General features: G+C 40.6%; 1 non-coding gene across 1 annotated transcript; it reads left to right on the forward strand.

The window, feature by feature from the left end:
* Positions 1 to 7,289: 7,289 nt before the first annotated feature.
* Positions 7,290 to 7,427, forward strand: LOC145524936 (small nucleolar RNA SNORA70). The gene has a single exon (XR_014067966.1). It is a non-coding gene; the product is annotated as a small nucleolar RNA SNORA70 (small nucleolar RNA).
* The last annotated feature ends 652 nt before the right edge of the window (positions 7,428 to 8,079 follow it).

Genomic DNA, 8,079 nt, shown 5'->3' on the forward strand with positions numbered 1-8,079 from the left:
TTCCATGTCCAGTTCGAACTGTTGCTTCTTGACCTGCATACAGATTTCTCAAGAGGCAGGTCAAGTGGTCTGGTATTCCCATCTCTTTCAGAGTTTTCCACAGTTTTCTGTTATCCACACAGTCAAAGGCTTTGGCATAGTCAATAAAGCAAAAGTAGATGTCTTTTCTGAAACTCTTTTGCTTTTTCGATGATTCCAGCGGATGTTGGCAGTGTGATCTCTAATTGTGCTGCCTTTTCTAATCCAGCTGGGACATCTAGAAGTTCACAGTTCATGTACTATTTAAGCTTGGCTTGGAGAATTTTGAGCATTACTTTACTAGTGTGTGAGATGAGTACAATTGTGTGGTGGTTTGAACATTCTTTGGCATTGCCTTTCCTTGGGATTGGAATGAAAACCGACCTTTTCCAGTCCTGTGTTCACTGCTGAGTCTTCTAAATTTGCTAGTATATTGAGTGCAGCACATTCACAGCATCATCTTGTGTGATTTGACGTAACTCAACTGGAATTTCATCACCTCCAGTAGCTTTATTCATAGTGATGCTTCCTAAGGCCCACTTGACTTAGAATTCTAGGATGTCTGGCTCTAGGTGAGTGATCACACCATCATGGTCATATGGGTCATTAAATTCTTTTTTGTATAGTTCTTCCGTGTATTCTTGCCACCTCTTTATAATATCTTCTGCTTCTCTTAGTTCCATACCATTTCTGTCCTTTATTGTGCCCATCTTTGCATGAAGTCTTTCCTTGATATCTCTAATTTTCTTGAAGAGATCTCTAGTCTTTCCCATTCTATTGCTTTCCTCTATTTCTTTGCATTTATCACTGAATAAGGGTTTCTTATCTCTCCTTGTTATTCTTTGGAACTCTGCATTGAGATGGGTATCTCTTTCCTTTTCTCCTTTACCTTTCACTTCACTTCTTTTCTCAGCTATTTTAAGGCCTCCTCAGACAACTATTTTGTCTTTTGCATTTATTTCTTTTTCTTGGGTATGGTCTTGATCCCTGCCTCCTGTACAATGTCACAAACCTCCATCCATAGTTGTTCAGGCACTCTATCAGATCTAATCCCTTGAATCTATTTGTCACTTCCACTGTATATTCATAAGGGATTTGATTTAGGTCATACCTGAATGGTCTAGTGGTTTTCCCTGCTGTCTTCAATTTAAGTCTGAATTCTGCAACAAGGTGTTCATGATCTGAGCCATAGTCAGCTCCTGGTCTTGTTTTTGCTAACTGTATAGAGCTTCTCAATCTTTGGCTGCAAAGAATATAATCAATCTGATTTCAGTATTGACCATCTGGTGATATTCACGTGTAGAGTCTTCTCTTGTGTTGTTGGAAGAGGGTATTTGCTATGACCAGTGTATTCTCTTGGCAAAACTGTTAGCCTTTGACCTGCTTCGTTTTGTACTCTAAGGCCAAATTTGCCTGTTACTCCATGTATTTCTTGTCTTCCTACTTTTGCATTCCAGTCCCTTATAATGAAAAGGACATCCTTTTTTGGGTGTTAGTTCTAGAAGGTCTTGTAGGTCTTCATAGAACCATTCGACTTCAGCTTTTTCAGCATTCCTAGTACTCTACTACAATATTATAATCTAGTCATTGTAATGTATTTTTCTCATTGTCATCAGAAGGACCATTTAACAAACCTGAGCTTAGCCATTTTTTTTTAATTATGGAGAAGGACAAATATTGCAAAGTTGGAAACAACAGAAACAGATACTGTTAACTTATAAATTTCAAATAAGAAAAAAATGTAAAAATATTTCATGTTCAAAAAGTAATATATTGTTCTAACATAATCATATTTTTATTAGAAGCTTTTAGACTTAAAAATTAAATGTTACAATAAAGTTAACTATTATTGTTTTTGCTCATAACTAGGTATTAGTTACTCTAAAGATTCTCTTAATTTTTCCATATAGTTGTATAATTTTAGGTCAGTAAAGTTAAAAGTCACTCTTGTCATGAAAATTGCTTATTAGAGGAGATTATTAAAATATAAGTTAACTTATGTTCTTCATCTGTCTAAGCAGCAAGCAAAAAGAAGAGCAGAAAAAAGTACTAAGTACTTATATTATGAAATAGTTGAGAATTATGAAGTTTACAAGCTCCTTTTCAGGAGATGCTAGCATTCTGTAGCAAGTCAGAGAGAAAATGCATGGATGATGTCCACTGGCCTCCATGGGTTTCCCAGGTGGTGGGAGTGGTAAAGAACCCACCTGCCAATGCAAACAACATAAGAGAGTTGGGTTCAATCCCTGGGTCAGGAAGATCCTCTGGAGTATGGGAATGGCAACCCACTCCAGTATTCTTGCCTGGAGAATCCCATGGACAGAGAAGCCTGTTGGGCTACAGTCCATAGGGTCACAAAGAGTCGGACATGGCTGAAGTGACTTAGCATGCACTGGTCTCCATCACTGGAGTGTGTTTCAATGGACCTCTAGACATACGCCAAACTAGATGCCCACCCCTGCATCCCAATTTTACACCTACAATTCTACATACATTGGTCTTCATACAACCTTGCTGGAAATAAAAGAAATCCCCATTTCCCTCAGATCATTTGTGAGAAAGATCGATATTCAGCTATCCTCCAGTGATGCCTACAAGACATTCTCCTAGAGCAGGGGTAGGGTTCCACTTGATTGCTCTATGCATCAGATAGAGAATTTGCTTTAATAATTCAGCCTATACAAAAAACAGTGACAGGTTCACAACAATTCATCAATATAAAGTAAAATTTAAAATTTGGGGTAAGTCCCTAAAATTTGGCTGAAGAAAGACCAGATTTCTACTAACTATAAAGAAAAATTTCCCGGATTATTTTTATATCCATCAATCTTCTTTCTCAACAATTCAAAGAAAAAACTCTTTAATAAATATTCTCTCTTTTGAGAGTCATTATTCCTAAAATTGTAAATACTGAATTCTACCCCTACCACAGACTGGTTATCACCCAGGCAAGTTTTTTTTTTTTTTTTTTAAATAATAACATTTTATTCTCAAATCTGTTTACAAGTCACAAATCATACTGGTAAATATTCATGGACCATTTTCTTTTGCTTCCGAGAAAAGTATGGAGAGAAGAAAAACACCTTATGGGGTCAGAGTGTGGAGTGTGGTGGGAGATAAGATTGAATATCAGCAGAGTTAAGTTGGAAGTAAATTTGAGAACAAAGGACCCAGGCAAGTTTTTATTTCCTGTGCTCCCTGGTGGCAATAGAGAAAGTTAGTGGGAGGGTTGTTCCTGAGCTTGTAGTCTAAATATAGAATAGGGACTAAACTACTACCACCACCAAATTCTCACAGAAATATTTGTCCCCCTCCCCCCAACCAAATGACTGATGAGAGTATATGATGGTTAAGCATTCATTCATATTCATGGGAATGGTTTAGATATTTTCTTACTCTCACTGTGAAGTTTCACCTCTTCATGAGGAACATGGCCATCTTTTTAGTGGCATTTCCCATTGCTATGAAACCTGAGGATAAGAGATTGCCAAGTAAGCAATCAACTGTCAGCAATACAGACTTGACAGGTTTTCTTTTAGGACCAGTTGAAAAGGCATTCAAGGAAACAGTTGGGATTTCACAGTCTGATTATGAAATAGAGATTACATGAGGCAGGCCAAATGTAAAAATTGTTTTTATCTGGAACGCAGGCTCAATCTTCAAGAATATTTGACCCTTGCAAGCTGCAGCATTTCATGGGTGAGTGACATATTAAGGAGAATAGAAAATGTACTCAAAATATCAAAATTCTTGTATGTTTCCCTGAAATCTTTTATGAAAAAAAATTTAAATTTTATCTACTGAGAATCAGAAATGTTTAGATACAGAGTTGGAGACATTATGAAAGCATCAGTAAGACCACTTCACATTTTCTGGGTGTTTCTGGTCGCTGTAGGTGGCTGTGGCTTTGAAGCCAGCCCCTTTGGGGAGGCAGAGTGGACCATTGCTTCATGAATGTCAATATTTCCTATCTATTACAGGTTACCCTGTAGAATGTGTATGCAGCTTACACATATAGGAAGGTTTTTTTGAAGCATCATCGGGCCTATTGAATTTCATGTAGTCTCATCCAAGGCTTTTGATGATGCTTTCTGCCTTCATGAATAAATTCAGATGTGCTGAGAGAGAATGAGCACTGCTGAGTGATCACATGATCCATTGGCTTCTTGTTGAAAGTGGTCATGTTGGACTCTTTCATGATGGAATGGAAAAATAAATGACTTAATTCATCTCCCAGTCTCATTACTCTCTCTGGGAGAGGCTTTCACCATGTGCACTGCAGGAAGAGATTACTGGGAGAAGAGAGAAGCAAGAGATAGTTGGAATCCAATATTTCCTAGGCCTTTTTCACATGACACAAATAACTCAGGTCTTCAAGCTGATACTGGAAGAGGCAGAACAGTTCATGGAGGCACTTTGCCTTTGAGTGATGTCTCACAGCTGTAAAGAGGAGTATGGTAATGAGTTTGGTGAATTATGTACAAATTTCCTTAAATGTCTAGTCTTGCTGTCTGAATTCAAGTCATCTGATATGGTCCTGGACAATTTTGGTGACATATAGTCAATTGGTCTCCTGGTTTATCATGGTTATTGTGATGGGAGTAATAATGGGTTGTTTTTTTTCAATGCCCTAGTAGCTGTGTGGGTGTGGGGAGGTTTTCACATTTTTTTCATATTAACAATAACTTGCATACAGGCAGCAACCACAAGTGTCTGTTACTAGCATTTCCCAGGCATTCCCAGGTGCCATAATATGCCCTGATCATGAAATTAAATGGCTGAGGAATAGGATGGGGAGACCACTTTCTCCCTTACAAATTCATCAAAAGATTATTTGAATGCTGAACAACTTCCACAGAACAACTTCTGAACGCTGGTGGAGGACACCAGGCACACAGAAAGGCGGCCCATTCTCTTCGAAAGAAGAATGAGTCAAGCTTGAAAACTGGGTTATAGTTTGTAGGAATGATACTTTATTGAGGTTTACAAATAATGAGATCAAGAAAAGTTAATTTGTAACTATATCTATCAAGAAACATAGAAAATTGAAGGGAGAAATTTTGCCTAGCTATTGAAAATGTGGAGCAATGGCTACACAGTGTGGCTGTGAAGACCTAAGCTCATGCCCAAGCAAAGGAGAAGCCCCAGCAAGATGGTAGGAGGGGCAAAATCACCTTTAGAATCAAACCCCATATCTGCCAGAGACACTAAGAGGGCTCAAACAAACCTTGTGCACACCAGGACCCAGAGACCCCACAGAGACTGAGACAGAACTGTGTTTGTGTGTCTCCTGTGAAGTTACGGGTCAGCAGTGGACTGCCGGAGGGGCAGGGGCTCTGGGTGCAGCAGACCTGGGTATGGCACAAACCCTCTTGGAGGAGGTCACCATTAACCTTACCATAGAGCACCAGAACTTACACGGGACTGGGAAACAGACTCTTGCAGGGCACAAATAGAACCTTGTGTGCATGAGGATCCAGGAAAGAGGAGCAGTGACCCCACAGGAGACTGACCCAGACTTGCCCGTGAGTGTCCAGGAGTCTCCAGCAGAGGCATGGGTAGGTGGTGGCCTGCTGCAGGGTTGGGGGCACTGAGTGTAGCAGTGCATGCATGGGACCTTTTGAAGGAGGACACCATTATCTTCATTACCTCCACCATAGTTTGCCCCAGGTAAATAACAGGGAGGGCACACAGCCCCACCCATCAACAGAAAATTGGATTAAAGATTTACTGATCATGGCCCTACCCATCAGAACAAGACCCAGTTTCCCCCTCAGTCAGTCTCTCTCATCAGGAAGCTTCCATAAGCCTCATATCCTTCTCCATCACAGGGCAAACAGAATGAAAACCAGAATAACAGAAAACTAACCAATTGATCACATGGACCACAGCCTTGTCTAATTCAATGAAACTATGAGCCATGCCATGTAGGGCCACCCAAGATGGACGAGTCATGGTGAAGAGTTCTGACAAAATGTGGCCCACTGGACAAGGGGATGGCAAACCACTTTGGTATTCTTGCCTTGAAAACCCCATGAACAGTATGAAAAGGCCAAAAGATAGGACACTGAAAGATGAACTCCCCAGGCTGATAGGTGCCCAATGTGCTACAGGAGAACAGTGGAGAAATAACTCCAAAAAGAATGAAGAGACAGAGCCAAAGCAAAAACAACACACAGTTGTGGATCTGACTGGTGATAGGAATAAAGTCTGATACTGTAAATAACAATATTGCATAAGACCCTGGAATGTTAGGACCATGAGTCAAGGTAAATCAGAAGTATCAAACAGGAGGTGGCAAGAGTGAACATCGACATTCTAGGAATCAGTGAACTAAAATGGACTGGAATGGGTGAATTCAACTCAGATGACCATTATATATCTACTGCTGTGAGCAAGAATCCCTTAGAAGAAATGGAGTAGCCATCATAGTCAACAAAAGAGTCCAAAATGCAGTATGTGGATTCAGTCTCAAAAACGACAGAATTATCTCTCTTCGTTTTAAAGGGAAACCATTTAAGATCACAATAATCCAAGCCTATGCCCCGACCAGTAATGCTGAAGAAGCAGAAGAGGAAGAAGGCTGAAGGTTCTATACAGACCGACAATACCTTCTAGAACCAAAGGATGTCCTTTTCATTATAGGGGACTGGAATGCAAAAGTAGGAAATCAAGAAATACCTAGAGTAACAGGCAAATTTGGCCTTGGAGTACAGAATGAAGCAGGGCAAGGGCTAATAGAGTTTTGCCAAGAGAATGCACTGGTCATAGCAAACACCCTCTTCCAACAACACAAAAGAAGACTCTACACATGGACATCACCACACAGTCAATGCTGAAATCGGATTGATTATATTCTTTGCAGCCAAAGATGGAGAAGCTCTATACAGTCAGCAAAAACAAGACCAGGAGCTGACAGTGTCTCAGATCATGATCTCCTTATTGCAAAATTCAGACTTAAATTGAAGAAAGTAGGGAAAATACTAGACCATTCAGGTATGATCTAAATCAAATCCTTTACAAATATACAGTGGAAGTGACAAATAGATTCAAGGGATTGCATCTGATAAACAGAGTGCCTGAATAACTATGGATGGGGGTTCGTGACATTGTACAGGAGGCAGGGATCAAGACCATTCCCCAGAAAAAGAAATGCATAAAGGCAAAATGGCTGTCTGAGGAGGCCTTACAAATAGCTGAGAAAAGAAGAGAAGTGAAAGGCAAAGAAGGAAAGGAAAGATATACCCATTTGAATGCAGAGTTCCAAAGAATAGCAAGGAGAGATAAGAAAGCCTTCCTCATTTTCCCCATGGGGGCCCAGTGTGCAATGGCTGCAAACAGCAGCCTCCTTGGTAGTGTATGCAACCTGTTGCCTGTACAGGTTGTCCTAAGGGACCTTGGAGACAACTCTTCTAGTGGGCATTCGTGACTAGCCTGCTGTTCCCCAATCTAGACTCCAGACAGGTATGCGCGGTGCTTTTGGAAAGCCCCAGGGCACAGTGGCCAGGGTCCACATTGGCCAGGTCATAATGTCCATCCGCACCAAGCTGCAGAACAAGGAGCATGTGATTGAAGCCCTCCGCCGGGCCAAGTTCAAGTTCCCTGGCCGCCAGAAGATCCACATCTCCAAGAAGTGGGGATTTACCAAGTTCAACGCGGATGAATTTGAAAACATGGTGGCAGAAAAGCGACTCATCCCGGACGGCTGTGGGGTCAAATACATCCCTAATCGTGGTCCCCTGGACAAATGGCGGGCCCTGCACTCATGAGTGTTAGCACTGTCTGTCCCCTCCTTAATCATGCTCACCAATAAATGCGATTTCCTGTCAAAAAAAAAAAAAAAAAAAAAAAAAAAGAAAGCCTTCCTCAGTGATCAGTGTAAAGAAACAGAGGAAAACAATAGAACAGGAAAGACTCGAGATCTCTTCAAGAAAATTAGAGATACCAAGGAAACATTTCATGCAAAGATGGGCTCAATAAAGGACAGAAACAGTATGGACCTAACAAAAGCATAAGATATTAAGAAGAGGTGGCAAGAATACACAGAAGAACTATACAAAA

Source organism: Giraffa tippelskirchi, chromosome 10 (assembly GCF_054371585.1).
Source record: "Giraffa tippelskirchi isolate mGirTip1 chromosome 10, T2T-mGirTip1v1.2.pri, whole genome shotgun sequence".
In the NCBI taxonomy this organism is placed as follows: Eukaryota; Metazoa; Chordata; class Mammalia; order Artiodactyla; family Giraffidae; genus Giraffa; species Giraffa tippelskirchi.